This window comes from Myxocyprinus asiaticus, chromosome 4 (genome assembly GCF_019703515.2).
Source record: "Myxocyprinus asiaticus isolate MX2 ecotype Aquarium Trade chromosome 4, UBuf_Myxa_2, whole genome shotgun sequence".
In the NCBI taxonomy this organism is placed as follows: Eukaryota; Metazoa; Chordata; class Actinopteri; order Cypriniformes; family Catostomidae; genus Myxocyprinus; species Myxocyprinus asiaticus.
The window spans coordinates 24260008-24278662 of NC_059347.1; the positions used below are offsets into that span (position 1 = coordinate 24260008).

Here is an 18655-nt window from a genome sequence, read left to right on the forward strand (position 1 = left end):
CACACTTTTACAATATGTGGCGCCAATCAACAAAATTTTTACCCTGGTACGGTCGGCAGCTCAATGCACCTTTAAACTGGTCTGTGCTCTGCCTATGATGGGTGAGAAGTAGTACTTGACATGCAGATCGAAAAAAGAAAACTGATTTCTTTACAAGCTGTAGCAGTGATGAAGAGTTTGTTGTCGATTTGCTCAATGAGAAAGAAAACATTTGAGACAATACACGAACTATTTCAGTTCACCTGTTAGATGAGTTGACTGGCAGTATCATCATGTGTACACAGTCTGAGGGGCATTTAGAAAGAATCGATTGTAAAAAATACTATTAACAGTTAAAACATGTTATCATTTGGAACAATGCTTTTTACATGGCACTGCCAGGCATTCTCTTTATACTTGCGTTAAGTACATTTGTTTAAAATCACTGCGTAAAATTACACATACTGTACTGTATAATGACTGTTGTAAGAAATGTTGTCAATTTGAACAATACTGAAAGTATCTTATTGCATGTATTTCTACTTATGTTATACTTTTGCTCAAAACTCTGTATGTTACCATTAAAGTTGATGACATTTAAACGCTCCAAGAGTCTATATAATATAAGCAATAAAACACAGATCTCATCCAACAAAACCCATCTTCAATCTGACACATTATTAGATTTAAACTTGCCAACGAGTGAGCAGCTGTTAATGACCATTAACAATTGTACAGAAATAAAAATGTTGTGGAGTCACCACCACGTTTTTGGTATACAAAGGAATAATGATAGAAAGACATACGTACTGTATATACACTACCGGTCAAATGTTTTGAAACACTTGACTGAAATGTTTCTCATGATCTTAAAAACCTTTTGATCTGAAGGCGTATGCTTAAATGTTTGAAATTAGTTTTGTAGACAAAAATATAATTGTGCCACCATATTATTTTATTTCATTATAAAACTAAAATTTAATAAAAATAAAAATAAAATGTTTTTGAAATTGATGACTTGGACCAAATAATAAAGAAAAGCAGCCCAACATAGATGGGAACTCTTTCAATACTGTTTAAAAATCATCCCAGGGTGATACCTCAAGAATTTGGTTGAGAAAATGTCAAGAGTACATGTCTGCAAATTCTAGGCAAAGGGTGACTACTTTGAAGATGCTAAAATATAACACAGTTTTGATTTATTTTGGATTTTGTTTTGTCACAACATAATTACCATAGTTCCATTTATGTTATTCCATAGTTTTGATGACTTTACTATTATTCTAAAATGTGAAGAAAAAAAATAAGAAGAAGAATAAAGAATAAGTGTTTCAAAACTTTTGACCAGTAGTATATATATTATATATATATATATATATATATATATATATATATATATATATATATATATATATATACCGATCAGCCACAACATTAAAACCATATCGTGTAGGTCCCCCTCGTGCCTCCAAAACAGCTCTGACCCGTCCAGGCATGGACTCCACAAGACCTCTGAAGGTGTCCTGTGGTAACTGGCATCAAAACACAAACACCCCCCCCACAAAATGGCAGTCCCACCCCAAACTCATGCCATTGACTAAGCCAATGTTGCTATGACAGGCTGGTTGGAATGCTCAAACAAACAGAACAATGTTTTGAATATGCCACAGAGGCACAGTGCATACACTTTTCGGAGAAGTCAATCAGCGAATGGCTTACTTGTAGTTGTATCTGCACATTAAGCTGAGATATAAGGGTGTATAAAATATTAAACACATCACCTTTAGAGTCAGATACATTTACTTAAAATTGCATAAGATATCGAGGCTTATGCATTTTGTCTTGTTCCACTGGAACATTTTCACTTGTTTTAAGCATAAACCTCACTAAATGTATTAATTTAATTCTTATTTTCTAACAGCCATTTTAGCTCTATGGTCTTGCTTTGCTGAGCCTGCTTTACTTTGAACTGTTTCAGCCATTCACTCCATACACTACACTGTGCCTTACTAAATATAGATACTGTGTTAGTCACACATGCACCTCCCCCCTTTTCGCAGTGCCAACTACTGTATAAAGAAGTCAAGCAGTCTGTGACCTCAGCCTGATTTCCACACACATCAGTCAGACAGGTACACCACAGTGACACCCCTGTGCGCATCCATACTGTATTGAACAAACGTGTGAAAACAACAATCTAGAATATCTCAATGATAGACTTGTGTACAAAACAAATCACTCAAATTATGAAGATCCTCTTGCTGTCAAATGCAAGAGAATGAATGGGCTTCATTTTTTTTGCTAGCAAAACTGTGCTCAACAGCAGAGCTGCAGTTACAGTAGCCAGTCTGTGGTCCATAACTATCATCACCAGCTGAGGGTAAATTGCACCCCCACCCACCTGGTGTGAAGGGAAAGAATTGCAGGGTAATAACATACCAGATCTGTCTGCTTTCCCCCTCAGAAGAGAGAGACGGCTCAGCTGTTTCCTATCTGGAGGATGCATATGTGTTTGTCATCAAGTAACAAGGAAAAAACATTTGGCTTAAAGGAACAGTTCACCCAAAACAATAATTCTCTCATCATTTACTCATCCTAATAAAGTCTCAAACAAACAAAGATATTATGATGGGGACATGATGTGAATTACATCTCATTGCGCTTGACACATGCACAGTGTCTCACATGTCTTTTGATTGCGACATGACAAATTTAGTTTGTCTTTTTCAAAGAGATATGACCACCAAGGAATAAAAAACATTATGTTTTTCATATTGGTTCGTTTTGAGCAGAAAGAGTAACAAAATTAAAGAACTGTTAATGAAATTATTTTTAAAATGACAGGACTCTGTAGAAAGAGTGTGTGATATACTGTACCAGTTGCAGTGTTGCCAGATCTTGCAAGAGAAACAAGCGATCTGGTCTGGAAAAATAAGCCCAAAAAAAGGGAAAATAAGCAATCCGTTTTTTTCCCGTGTGGGAGATTGATCAGCATTAAAATCATAACAGGCATAGTAATCAGTGGACAGTTTAAAATAATGTATTTTCAATAAATGTATCCTTAATATTAAACATATCTTCAAAAGTAATTACCCACAGAGAGTGCATGCACAGACCATGTTCTTCTGGAGCTAATAAAGTCCTAAATCAACTTTATACTGATTTAACAACCAACATGGGGCAAAACAGAAGGGAGCACAAACTAATTCTCTTGGCTCATTTGCTGTAATTAGCCAAATGAGACCAAACATCATCATAAAGTAATTCTAAATAATAATAATAATAATAATAATAATAATAATAATAATAATAATAATAATAATAAATATATGGATAATTTAATTTAATTTAATTTAAATGACTTGGAAATACCTAAGAAATTCAGTTTATACACGTAATATTTTTTCTTGCATCTTTGCTTTCATGAAATATTATTTCATTTCCATTTTTGAACAAAATTTAATTTAATGTTATTAACAGGTGACCAGCATTTAAAATAACATTTTCACTCCGGAACAATTGAAATGAACTTAGTTCCAGTTTTCGGTTACATTCTATAAATTCTTTTGTTCATTTTCACTTTTTGTTTTCATTTCTTAAAGTGTTTCTAGTCCCTGATGAGCACTTTCACAGAAGTGATCAGTGCAAGATTTTTTAGTGATGGACTATTTAAATTCCACTCACCACCTCACTGAAAGCTGATGCATGCTTATCAGCGCACTTTGAATGCAGCACATTGTCATTTTGACTATTTTTGTACTTTTGTTTTATATATATATATATGTTTCTCATGATCTTAAAAATCTTTTGATCTGAAGGCGTATGCTTAAATGTTTGAATTTTTTTTTGTAGACAAAAATATAATTGTGCCACTATATTAATTTATTTCATTACAAAACTAAAATTTAATTAAAAAAAAATGTAAAAAAAAGTTTTTGAAATTGATGACTTGGACCAAATAATAAAGAAAAGCAGCCAATAAGTGCCCAACATATAGATGGGAACTCCTTCAATACTGTTTAAAAATCATCCCAGGGTGATACCTCAAGAAGTTGGTTGAGAAAATGTCATGAGTACATGTCTGCAAATTCTAGGCAAAGGGTGACTACTTTGAAGATGCTAAAATATAACACAGTTTTGATTTATTTTGGATTTTGTTTAGTCACAACATAATTCCCATAGTTCCATTTATGTTATTCCATAGTTTTGATGACTTTACTATTATTCTAAAATGTGAAGAAAAAAAATTATAATAAAGAATAAGTGTTTCAAAACTTTTGACCGGTAGTGTATATATACTGTACACATACACACAATAATTTGTGTGTAAATATATGTAATATAGTAATAATTTATGTCCTATGCAATATATCAAGTGAAATATAAAGTGATATGTCACTTCTAATAATAAATCAGTACCATGGTATTGTCACAATATGTTTTCTGTTAGTGTGGGAACTAGACATATAAAAACAAAAAACAAGAAGAAAATGATGAAAAAAAAAAAATCCCCCCTTAAAACCCCCCCTAATAGCACAATATTTTCCTCACAGACTAGATCTACAATCATAAAGGACAGTTCAAATCGATTCATCACAGAACATCTCAGAGGGTCAATATGCTCCTCTCAGTGATGTAATCGTCTGCTGATGATGTTGCCTTGGCACACGGAGCTAACTATAGCACTGGCCAATAAGATTACATCACTGGCAGAGCATGAGTGATGAGTCACGTTAACCAGATGGTCCATATCTCTGAAGTGTCATTCAAAACACTATCCTGGTGCTCAATCTCTCTTTTTCTTTAATTTTCACCCTCCACTTCCCTTCCCACCCCCTCCTCTAACAGCTACCGGTCTGAACTAGCTGCTTCCAGACACTGCAGCATCGTGGGTGTTTCCTCAGATGCTTTTGTTCAGTGCGAGAAACCGAGTGGGCTCCAGAGGCACGCAAAGCTTCCAACATCCACTTTCATCTCTATTATTATTCCATCTTTCTCCCTTTATTCCCATATGGCAGGAAAATCCCCACAAAGCTCCTGAAACAGTTCACTGTTTTCAGTGGGCTTTACCCTAACCTTCAGGTTTAATGGGAATCTTTACTGCAAAAAACTTTTCTTAATCAATATTTTTGTCTTGTTTTACAGTAGAAATAAAGCAAAATTCTTAAAACAAAATACATTTACTTGAGAAGAAAATGGCATAAAATATTAAGGCTTGTTTTTAGAGAATACGGTATGTATTAGATTAGTTTTAGTTTTCTTACACAATTGTCCCATAATTGTGGGTATTTGGTATGCTCTATGCCTATGTGCACGTGTTCTGTGTGTGCCACAATGGGATGCCTCAGGAAAAGGTGTCATATGTAAATGGATGTGAGAGGCAGTTAGTGGGTCAGTGTGGGAAGGCCACATCTGAATCTTGATATGTGACTAACAGCCACACGTAACACGCATGCTCAGCAATGAAGAAATACCAAGCAGATTAGATGCATGGGCGACCTCTCATAAGGAAATTTAAACCAAACATCTTTTGCGGCCTTTTCAATAAAGGATTTTGCAATGTATGGCCAAAATGTATGACTGTTTATGTGAGATGTTGAGAAATCAAAGTTTTTCCTGCTCTGTGCCTTTAAAGTTTCATTATCATTATCAACAATTTAAATCTAAGATCCTTTTTGAAATGGGCTATGATTGAAAAAAAAAAAAAAAAAAAAAAATAGATAAATCTCAATGTATTTAGGAATTATAATCTCAAAATTAAGATAATTAGGCGTTCATTCTATTAAAGGAATAGTTCACCTAAAACTGAAAATTCTCTCATCATTTACTTACACTCATTCCATCCCAGATGTACATGACTTTCTTTCTTCTCCTGAACACAAATTAAGATTTTTAGCAGAATATCTCACCTCTGATGGTGACCAAAACTTTGAAGCTCCAAAAAGCACATAAAGGCAGCATAATAGTAATCCATTATCTCCCGTGTTTTAATCCATGTCTTCTGAAGCTCACCAATCAGTTTTGAGTGAGAACAGACTAATGTATAACAGCTTTTCCACTGTATTAGTTATATTTTGGTCTGTTCTAAAGACATGGAATAAACCACTGGAATTACACTACCGGTCAAAAGTTTTGAAACACTTGACTGAAATGTTTAGATCTGAAGGTGTATGCTTAAATGTTTGAAATTAGTTTTGTAGACAAAAATATAATTGTGACACCATATTAATTTATTTCATTATAAAAATAAAATAAAATAAAAAAATAAAAAATTTTTTTTTGAAATTGATGACTTGGTCCAAATAATAAAGAAAAAGCAGTCAATAAGTGCCCAACATAGATGGGAACTCCTTCAATACTGTTTAAAAAGCATCTCAGGGTGATACCTCAAGAAGTTGGTTGAGAAAATGTCAAGAGTACATGTCTGCAAATTCTAGGCAAAGGGTGACTACTTTGAAGATGCTAAAATATCACACAGTTTTGATTTATTTTGGATTTTGTTTAGTCACAACATAATTTCCATTGTTCCATTTATGTTATTCCATAGTTTTGATGACTTTACTATTATTCTAAAATGTGAAGAAAAAAAAAATTAGATTAAAGAATAAGTGTTTCAAAACTTTAGACCGGTAGTGTATATTGATTACTTTTATGCTGCCTTCATGTGCTTTATGGAGCTTCAAAGTTCTAACCACCATTCACTTGCATTGTATGGACCTACAGAGCTGAGACATTCTTCTAAAAATCTTCATGTATTTTTTATCAGAAAGACTCGCAGACTTGGTAAAGTTGATGTGACATTTATTTGATTAAATGATAGTGAATCACAGAATATATGTTCTATTTTTTGGCGTAAGCCCCATCTGGCAATCCGATGAGACTGCTACTCGAACCGTCAGATCCTGCCGGAGATAGGAGGCAGCGGGTGAGGAGCCTACCCCCGTGCAGGACGGGACTTGACTGGTGGCGGTGGGGAGGTAGAGGTTTGCGTGTTGGCACACTGAAACAGCAAATAGGTAGATTGAAAGCAGGCTTTTAAAGCAATGGCTGACGCATGATTGGCTAGGAGCTAACTAGATAATGGCATGATGACGTGCAGCTGCGAGTTTCCCACTAGAACTATGCTTACGCTTACATTTCTGCTGAAGAAAGAAAGTCATACGCATCTGGGACGGAATGAGGGTGAGAAAATGATGGGAAAATTTTCATTTTTGGGTGAACTATCCCTTTAATATAGAAAGATGAAATGACTCATAGTTATGGGAGCTGGAACATTCCCTAAATTATAACAATTAACACGTAGTTCACATTAATCCAATAGCCATGTTTATGCAATGATGCTTTGTTATGAAACACAACTCCCACTAGATATCTGACTAACAAACTCTGCCTCAGCACTCGGATTGATATCCTCACGCATGCACGCACACACACATAGAGTGATGGGTATTAGACAATAATGGGATATGGCCATTGATATTTAATGGGACATTATTACATCCTTGGCACTACTCCGGACGACCTGCCCCTTTTGTCTTTAATCCATGATTACATTTCCTCTTGTTGCTTTCAACTTAAAATCTATAGTTTTGATGACATATGTATGTATTCTAGAGCCCGACCGATATGGGATTTTTGAGACCGATACCGATTTTGAGACCGATACCGATTTTAGAGAGGGAAAATTCACTGATTACCGATATGGTGGCCAATATAGTTAATTTTCAAGCTGGAAAGAAAACAGACCTTTTGCTCCACCTATGTGGATTTTTCACCGATATGACTATGCAAAGGTACTCAGAAGGCTGCTTTCTTAAATATTTTTATCTAAGAATATTTGACATTATTATTATACATTGTCAACAAATTCTAGAAATGAACACTGAGAAAATAAAGAATAAATAAAAATACAATAAATAGCTAAATAAACATCAGTACTGTTTAGTATCAGTCAAATGCTGACCATTAAAATAAAGAATAAATAAAAATAAAATAAATAGCTAAATAAACATCATTACTGTTTAGTATCAGTCAGTTGCTGACCATTAAAATAAAGAATAAATAAAAATAAAATAAATAGCTAAATAAACATCAGTATTGTTTAGTATCAGTCAATGGCTGACCATTAAAATAAAGAATAAATAAAAATAAAATAAATAGCTAAATAAAAATCAGTACTGTTTAGTATCAGTCAAATGCTGACCATTAAAATAAAGAATAAATTCAAATAAAATAAATAGCTAAATAAACATCAGTACTGTTCAGTATCAGTCAAATGCTGACCATTAAAATAAAGAATAAATTCAAATAAAATAAATAGCTAAATAAACATCAGTACTATTTAGTATCAGTCAAATGCTGACCATTAAAATAAAGAATAAATAAAAATAAAATAAATAGCTAAATAAACATAAGTACTGTTTAGTAATATTCAAATGCTGGCCATTAAAATAAAGAATAAATAAAAATTAAATAAATAGCTAAATAAACATCAGTACTGTATGTTCAGTATCAGTCAAATGCTGACCATTAAAATAAAGAATAAATATCGGTTGGGCACTAATGCATTCAGTTGTGAATTTGTTCTCAAAACAAAATGAAGTCCATTGCATGGCAAACCTCCATAAAAATACTGTAAATCTGCATTTACACAATACTGCTACTATGAAATACAGAACTCCAAGAGAACCATACAGAGAGCCACACTCTTGATACCTGACCACACATTACCCTTTCATGTATATGTATATATTTGTATATACTGTGTTTAATCATGACCACACAACAAGCATGCGTGTAATAATCACTTAAAAAGTAAAAAAAAAAAAAAAAAAGAAAGAGAAAAAAACACTTATTTGAATGGCTTTACAACTTTCAGTGATGCTCTTCAAAACAGCTTTAACTAGATAAACTCCTTGAAGTCTCCGACTGTGACAAAACCAAACAAGCTTTGCTCCCTTTACAGTACATGTAAAGTCACAGACACTCAGTACTGCTTTTGTCTCTGTCGCAAATCTCCTAGCTGCCTGATACTGCTCTCCTCTTCACATTAACATATGCTAACATCTATCTCGTGCCAGACTATGTTGAAAAGAAGAGTTGGCCTCATTGTTGGCTATCATGTTGACACGCCTCGGGTAAAAGCAGACACTGCCGTCCAGTCAAATTAAAAGTGACCATGGGAACACAATCATAAACAGACCTTTTGAACTGCAACAATGACTAAAAAAGAGGTCAGCATCCAGACTTTGAACATGCAGTAGCATTCGTTATGGTTTACTGTATATGTGACACAAATCCTCTCTAAAGAATTATTATTAAAGGAGGCGTTCACCCAAAAATAGTAAATTCTCTCATAATTACATCACACTTATGTTATTCCAAAACTTTATTGAGATTTTAATGAATATCCCAGTTTGTCTTTTTAATGTAATGGCAGTTGATAGTATTTTTTCACTCACATAAATACTTGCATTTCAGGTTGTGTCTCAAATAAAACTATAGTATACCTTCAGAAAACTTGGAATATGACATACTTGCCACATGGACTACTTTTATGACACTTCTGGGTCCTTTTTTAAACTATAGAGTGAGTCACTATCCACTGCCATTGTATTGCAAGGATGGACCGGGATATTCATTCAAATTATGTTCTGCATAAGACAGGAAGTAAAACGCATAAGTAAGTAATATGGGTTTAGAACAACATGAGGGCGAGTGCATTATCTCTGAATTGACACTTTTGAGTGAACTAAAGAATGATGAGTGACACATCAGAAAAAGTAGAAAATTGCTCGAAAAAAGGCTTAGTGAAAGCAACAAATGACCCGACACTGGGAGACTCCATTTAGCCAGCTTAAATCTTGGGATAATTCATCAAGTAATGACATAGCAGGATAATAATTAAGGATCTTACAACATTCTCTTTAATCTCAAACTGGAAGATAAATGGAGATGTTTTTGCAAATCGCCTGAGACAATCAGTGACTCGACAACCAGAGAGATAGAACACAGATCCATATTTACATTTAGAAAATGTTAATTAAGCAGACACTTTTATCCAAAGTGACTTACAATTGAGGAATAAAGTAAAAGCAAGTTATGACTGAAGTCATAACAGTACATGGGAGTGTAACTTTAAAACACTGTAGTTAGTACAATAATCTTAGCCCTCCCCAAGAAACTGGATTTGCAGCTCTGTGCCATCACAATATTATCTTGTGCTGGGAAAATGTCATATTTCAACCATAGTTCAACAGTTTTGCAGTGTGTTTTGTGTGGTGTTGTTTTATAAGGTTGTTTGTTTGTTGTTGTTTTTTGTTTTGTTTTTGTTTTTCAGTTGAAAGTGACAGTTAATGATTGCTATTGGTTCATTGCTTAGATATCTTGGCTATTTGACTATTCACACTGGACCTTGATTATATTTCCATCTTCTTGATAATGTCTTTTAAGGCCCCTGTTGTAGTGTACAATAACTGTAGTCCAATTGAAGTCATTTATGTAAAGTATTAAACCTGTTATGAAAATACTTCGCTATTCTCAGTTGTTGCCCACGATGTCTTAATGGATCTGAAGCTGATAATAAATATTTATATTTAAATTAGATCATGTATATAACACATTTACACATCGAGTTGCTGTGGGTTTTTTACTAGTTAAGTTCTAATATCTAGAAGGTGTGTTGGGCTTGGTCATGGAGCTACAGTGACCCCTACAGACATATCAATACAACAGTAGGAAGACCAGTGGCTCACAGTTCCTGCAATGCATTAATAACTATGCTAAATGTACATTAATTTTTAGACAGTTTATTATTAGACTGTTGGCAATTTGTTTTGGCCACATCACCAAGAAGACTGCACAGAGTCACGCAGTCAAAGAGCACTAACAAAAGAACTTGAAATAGCCCTGAAGTTTAATGAAATAACTGTTGATGGTTTCCTTCCTCGCTTATCTGGCGGCACATCCTGAAGCTTCTTGGAAATGTGACAGAAGCCTGGTCACTCTGTCTATTCTGGAATATTCACAATGGTCTTTTGCTGTTTCGTTCAGAGCTCTGGGTTCTGTCCTTGTATTCTGTACACACTTTTCACTGCGTGGAAAGAATAGGTCTGTAAACTAGACCAGGGTCAACTTCAATGTTGGGTGTAATGCATCATCGTTGTTGATTCCTCAAGGTGAAATTTAGCTCCAATACTAATCCTTGCACATGCGAGAAAGTACTACAACATGGATACACAAAGTTTAATTGGAAGATACTGTAGTTCTCATCCTGGTTTTAATACATGAGTTATAGGGAATAGTTTAGAAAAGTCACTTTTTACTCTCATGTTGTTCCAAACCTGTATGCTGTTTCCTTACAATGACAGTTCATTGTGGCCATGTCTGTCAAGCTCCAAAAAGATCCATGAAAATAGTCCATATAACTTGTTCACCATATTCAAAGTTCTTCGAAGCCATACAGTAGCTTAATGTGAGAAACAGGTAGAAATTTTAGTCATTATTCATTGATAACCATTTGCTCCAGCTGCGACAGGATCAGTGAGTCATTGAGTTAAATTTGGCAACAGGATCAGTCCAATATGTGAATGAAAAGTTAATTTTAACCTGATCAACTAGACCACCAAACAGAATTGGCTAAAAAAAAATATTATAAAATTGATTTCAAGTATAGAAATTACTTTAAAACATCATCAAAGTTATTTGAGTTATGAATTTTTTTTTTTTTTTTTTTTTTTTTACAGACATTGTCACTTCTATGAACTGTCATTGTATGGAAAATAGGTGCAGGGAGATTCTTAAAAAAAAATACTTTGTGTTTCATAGAAACAAATAACTGCATACAGGTTTGGAATGACAACAGTAAGTAATGATAGAAATGTAATTTTTCTTTTTCTGTGAACTACTACATTTACAGAAAATGAGGTAAGGAATAATATAATGCAATGACTTAATGTTCTTTACTGACAAATAAAGAATCAGATGCGGCACGAGGGACTAAGTGAATAACTGTGCCAATGCTGACCCTCATTCTATCGAATGTCAATAAACAAACAGAGGGACAGATCATCAGGTGAAGCTGGGGCTTTTCCCTGTCTCACCTTCCAAAGTTCAGGCCACGTGGACCACAAATACTTCCTAGGTGTCCAAAAATAGACCATGGAGGCTGTCCGAGTCCAGAGATTATCCAGGTGCTGCACTAAAAGACCTGGTTGCTAGTGCTGAGCTAGAAGCTGGTTTGATTGACAGGGCCTGTGACAAACACTGATGACAATTTTGAGTTTACTTACTGTATGGAAAATAAGTAAAGCAGGTATGAAAGTAAAAATAGGCAGGTGTGTACAGGCAAGTGTGCATGCAAAAAAATATGAACACTATGTCAAATGAGGTATGCAAAAGTGGTGTTTTATAGTGCTCAATGTGACACTTTTAAAGGTCCCTTACTAACAGCTCTGTGGCAATATCATAGTACAGTGACTGTATCAGATGGTAATACAATGGAACTTTGATATACTGTACATGTATACCATGATACTGAATGATTATCATAATCATACAATACAACATGGTACATTTACATTGTACCTGTATACCATAAATACCATGGTGCATGTCCAAAAACTATGGTACTTCCATGGTAATTTTTTGTTAGTGGTAGGCCACATTACCACACTGTTAGCTGTTTGAAAGCTGTTGAGAATTGTGCTAAAGGCCACACCAACCCTCTTTCTCTGTTTACATTGCTTTTTTCGGAAAGACATGAGGTGTTCAAGGCCTAATGTGGGTCAGTTTGGGTTCATCACTGTGTAGCTAAACCCAGTGCTGGGGGAGGAAGTACCTGATGTGGTCCAATGGTTCCAGGAGGGCACAGTTTAAGCACACGCACAAACCAAACTACAAACCGAATGATGACATATCAAAACATGCAGTATTTGTTCTCAAACAAATGCTCCCTGGAAAAACAGAGAGTGGTGTTCAGATCCTCATGAACAGTACATCACAGCTCACATTTGCAGAATCAATAAAAGGGAAACAAACAGGAATAAAAATGGGGAAAGTGTTAAATATGTTATTTTTTTAGTGAAGACTGTCTCATTATGTTACGGTCTCATTCTCTTCCTGATGCAGATTATTGATTTTAACACATAATATATGGACTTTACCCTTAGTTCTTCAAACAGAACCCACTAAAAAGCCCAATTTCATCATCCTAATGATGTTAAAGGTCTATTTTTGGAGATTTTGTTTGTCTGTGACGAAAGAAAGCAACAGCTTAAAATTCTACATTTGGTCAAAGTAGCAGAGACGAAAGTTATACAACACATAAAAAAGAAAGAAAAAAGGTCATTATTATGTTCAAGCTGTTTTGCAACATATCTATTGAGAAATAAAATCAAGCAAATGGTGACTATCCTATTGGAACCCAGTTAGAAGCTGTATATCTAGGGACCAAATTATTAGACTTGGGGTTAAGCTCTTTTAATTTGGGCCAGTAAGCAACCACCAAGCAACCACCCAAGACACTCTAGCAGTCTAGCAGCTCCCTAGCAACTACCCAAAACGTCATGGTTACTTTCGTAACCTCCGTTCCCTGATGGAGGGAACGAGACGTGTCGATGTAGTGACACTAGTGGTCACTCTTGGGAGCCCCAAACACCTTTGATCTTTTTTTTAAAAGGCCAATGAGAATTGGCGAGTGGAATTTGCATGCCACTCCCCCGGACATACGGGTATAAAAGGAGCTGGTATGCAACCACTCATTCAGGTTTTGTGCTGAGGAGCCGAGATAAGGTCCCGGCCATTTCAGCAGGTAGTTCAGCATTGTGGCAAGAGGGACACAACATCTCTTTCCCTCCATCAGGGAACGTGTCACTCTCAAGGGGAAGACACCGCGGAGACGGGGGGGGGGGGGGGTTTGAGTGGAAATACGTCACATGGTCTTTACCAAGCCTTGTCGGAAGTATGTCATGTGGAGAGGTCCCATGGTAGGTCCTACCCAAAGGGGGAGGAGTTTCTACAAAGCATGGTGACCAGGGGCAGAGGGGCCCCTGCCCAAGGAAGACGCAGTTTACCGACAGGGAAACGATTTTGCGGAAAATATCACATGGGGTTGCCTTCGGAGAACCATCACATGTGGAGCACCTACCTCATTACAGGGCCTCATTAGCGGGCATCGAGTTTCTCCACAAACTCGACCGCCACAGGGCTAAGGAGGAAAGTCATCCAGGATCACAGTCTGTGAACACTACTGGGAGTCAAGAGCACATGTCTTCCCCTCAAGGGAGGGGAAAGGCGCTATGCGCAAGCGATACACCCTGCCAGTTGTCCCGGAACTTACCTGCTCGTGCCTGCCACTACTCGGGACGAGACCGGCTCAACCCGGAGATTGTTGAACCTCGCAAAGGTGTTGGGTGCTGCCCAGCCCGCTGCTCTGCAGATGTCTACCAAAGAGGCACCACTGGCCAGGGCCCAGGAGGCCACGACCCTTCTGGTAGAGTGTGCTCGTAACCCCGCAGGGGGTGGCACATCCTGAGCCTAATATTGCCATCGTGATGTGTCAATGACCCAGTGGGTGATCCTCTGTTTGGAGACAGCACTTCCTTTCCGCTGTCCACCAAAGCAGACAAAGAGCTGCTCGGAGCTTCTAAAGCTCTGCGTGCGATCCAAATAGATGCGTAAAGCTTGCACCGGACACAGCAACGGCAAGGCTGGGTCTGCCTCCTCCTGGGGCAGCGCTTGCAGGTTCACCACCTGATCCCTAAAAGGGGTCGTGGAAACCTTGGGCACATAGCCCGGTCGGGGTCTCAGGATCGGCGCCCTGAGCCCAGGAACCAATCATAGAGCCGCGAGGGTTCAGGGGGGAGTGGAGTGTCCCACTCAAGCCCGACGCTCGCGGCCGCCCGGGAAAGTATGTCCGTCATTTCCGCGTCGGCCTGGGACTGGGCGACCATCCCCAAAGGGGGAAGCCCAGTAAAAGCCTCCGCGTCCGACTGGACGAGCCCGCTCTCCAATGCTGCGTTCGATAACTCATCCACTTCCCGGGCTCTGAACGAGAGCTCGAACTCGCCCTGAGATGAGCTGGCGATCTCGTCCGAGCGTGCAATCAGGGCAAGCGAGCGTTCTGGGGAATGGGAGGTCTGTGGGGGATACACGACGGAGGTGGTCCCATTGAGGTCCCCAAATCGCCCCCAGTGCTAACCGACGCAGCCTCAAACCCGTAGGTAGAAGGACTGGTGCGGGGAGCCGCTGGGGTGGCTTGCTTTCTACGAATGCAAGCGTGACCACAACGTTGCCATGGTCATGTTCTCGCAATGAGGACATGACCCATCCACGAACAATGTCTCCGCGTGGGCAGCATCCAAACACGTAAGACAGCGATCGTGGTCGTCGGAAGCAGAGAGATAACAACCGCAACCAGGAATAACACACAAACGGAAAGGCATCTTTAAAAAGACGCGTCTTTAAAAAGACGTTCCGTGTGTGCCGCTCTTTTAGAAAGAAAATACACTCTATTAGAATATACTCTTTTAATATGTTCTGCCGAAGCGCTCAGGGGCGTTCTCTGCAAACCACAGATGCAGAGGGGGAGAAGCCGCTGAAATGCGCCGTAAAATCCAGCAAAGAAAGGTGAATGAACTCGGCGGATGAATTCAGCTCAATGAATAGAACCGCTCGGCTCCGAAGAGAAAATCTGAATGAGTGGTTGCATACCAGCTCCTTTTATACCCGTATGTCCGGGGGAGTGGCATGCAAATTCCACTCGCCAATTCTCATTGGCCTTTTAAAAAAAAAGTTTGGGGCTCCCAAGAGTGATCCCTAGTGTCACTACATTGACACAACGTCGAGTGAGTGACAGATAGGTAACACCTGGGGCCGGATTCACGAAACGTTTTTAAGGAGAAAATTCTTCTTTACTAACATTTTCTTCTTAATTTCTAACCTAAGAAGATTGTTCTTGAGAAAAAACTTAAGCACTAAAATTCGCAAAAACAAATGTTCTTAAAAATCATCGTAAATAACATATTAAAGTTAGGATAACCGCACAGTTGTCTTAAATCCTAAATGGTAAAATGTTTAATGAATTTACTGGGTTGTTTTAAATGTGATGTGTTCTATCATGTTGAGTCTGAAATTGCAATGCAGGGCTCCAGACTGTGACTAAAATGGTCGCAAATGTGACCAAAAATAATCGATTGCGACAATAATTTAAAATTTAGTTGCCACTGGCAACAGTCGGGTTGTGTGCGTTCATATGCGGTTTCGTCAGATATCATCTTGTGAGTTATTGAATACATCTTTTTAGCGTGCACCAGTGTGTCTCGCGCCACTTTTCAGCCATTCTGTTTCTGACAAGCTCGCTGCACCGCACGCAACAACAAACCCAGCGTGAGAGAGCTGTGAACAAATGATTCTTTTGAACCGGATCTTTTTCATGAATCACCCAAAAAGAACTGAGGGTTTGAACTCAGGAGCTCAGGTTAGCAGTTTGAATCAGATTCACTTTCTCAGTAAATCAGCCGTCAGTGAGCTTACAACTGGGAGCACAGACATTAAGAGTCCCATGTGTTTTTTTGGATTTTTAAAATTAAATGTCCCGTATTATGTACCACTTTTTTTCTTCTGGTAATTATTGATTGGGATTGGAGTAGCACAATAAACTGCATCTGGGATTTCATTCAGTTTGCACTTTGTAGTTTCTGTGTCTGGGGCCATCCAGTAACAGTAAAGTAAGACTAAGGCAATATTTTAAACAATTAAAATTATATATACAGTACTGTGCAAAAGTTTTAGGCACTTGTGTTTTAGGCAATGTTGCATAGTGAGGATGTCTTAAAAAATAATGCCATAAATAGTTTTCATTTATCAATTAACATCATACAAAGTCCAGTAAACATAAAAAAGCTAAATCAATATTTGGTGTGACAACCTTTGCCTTTAAAACAGTTCCAGTTCTCCTAGGTACACCTGGACACAGTTTTTCTTGGTTGTTGGCAGACAGGATGTACCAAGCTTCTTGGAGAATTTGCCACAGTTCTTCTATCTATTTAGTCTGTCTCAATTGCTTCTGTCTCTTTATGTAATCCCAGACTGATACAATGTTCAGTGGGGGGATCTGTGGGGGCCATGCCATCTCTTGCAGGGCTCACTGTTCTTCTATTCTAATCTTTTCTATTTGCAAAAGTAATGTTTTGGAGTCTAAAATTTATTTTTCCTATTGACACACTAAAGCTGAAGATAATCATCTTATGACAAATGTTTTTGTGAAACATCTTAAGTGCCTAAAACTTTTGCACAATACTCTCTCTCTCTCTCTCTCTCTCTCTCTCTCTCTCTCTCTCTAATCAAGCTTTTGACAAATAAAACAATTGAGGGACTTGTACACAACTATTACACAAGGTACAAACATTAATTGATGCTCAAGAAGACATCACACTAATTTATGCATACTACACATCATAGAACTAAATAAAAAAAAAATCTTGTATCTCTTATATTTGTATAAATTATGAAAGGGGTGTAAACATTTATGAGACAAAAGGGAATGCAAACTTATCTTCTCAACTATATATACTATTTATTAAACCTTCAACAAATGGGTTATCAGCTGACTTCCTTTTCTTTGGCTTTCTATCTTGTTTCTGAACAGCAATCTAAATTGAGATAATCTGTGATTTGGCTACTAAAAACAGCCATATGGCTCCGTAATGTTTCAGTTTTAGGAGCCAATGGCTCCTAAGTCATTTTTTTGTCTGGAGCCCTGCAATGGACTGTTTAAGTAGAAATGTGATTTTAGAACAAAACATGTTTCTGACTGTTTTGTGATTAATTATATTTTTATTTTCAGCTTTCAAACCATGTAAATGTTATCATCAAATTCAAACAATAAATGTTGTTTTGAAGCTTCTTAATGTGGTGACCAATCATGCTAATTCAAACAGATGTACTGTCTATAGCACTCTCTTTCTGAGATCCTTAGAGTTCATAGAAACATAATAATTATAACATTAGAAAGCTGAGACTTTCTTTTTCACCCCCCCCATTCAACATCCCTATCGGAGTTGGCCACAGCGGAGATAGCCTCCGCCACCCTTTCCCATTTACCCGCCTCTTACTTTCCAACGTGATATTATCAAGCTTCCCAAGGAGAACTTTTTCCTTGCAGTAATTTCCTCAACAAGAACCTCTTGTCTGCTAAAGTTTTTGTTTCTTTTCTTTTCCTCCATGTCAAATTAAAAGTTATCGAATGGTTAGCAGCAAGTAAATTCTCCTATGACGGTTAATGTCATTAAACGAACACATCTTTTACGCACTTTACATAAAAAAAATAAAAATATTAGTCACTTGTTGTGTGGTGATGTAAGGAGCTAGTCTTTTAATTTAATAAGGTTTGTTGATTATCACCGTTATTGAGGAAGGTTAAGGAGTTGAGGTTTATTGTGTGTCTATGTCAAACAATTGTACATACTGCATTGCCTTGTAAGACATACCTCTCTTTAGAGGCATAGACTGCAGTTAACTTCATTTAAAAATAATTGAAATGGTGACAAAATTAAATTTCTTGTACTGAGAAGTGATGAGCAAGAAATCAGTAGTTCTCTCAACAAGAATTTTTGCATTTTGTGAACAAATTCACATTGACTAAACAAAGCAATGTTACTAAGGACAATTATAAAGA

General features: G+C 37.1%; 1 protein-coding gene across 2 annotated transcripts in view; it reads right to left on the reverse strand.

Moving 5' to 3' along the window:
- LOC127436647 (adhesion G-protein coupled receptor V1) overlaps nt 1–18655 on the reverse strand; it is a 214255-nt gene that overhangs the window by 62846 nt on the left and 132754 nt on the right. The gene's annotated exons all lie outside the window — the stretch shown is intronic.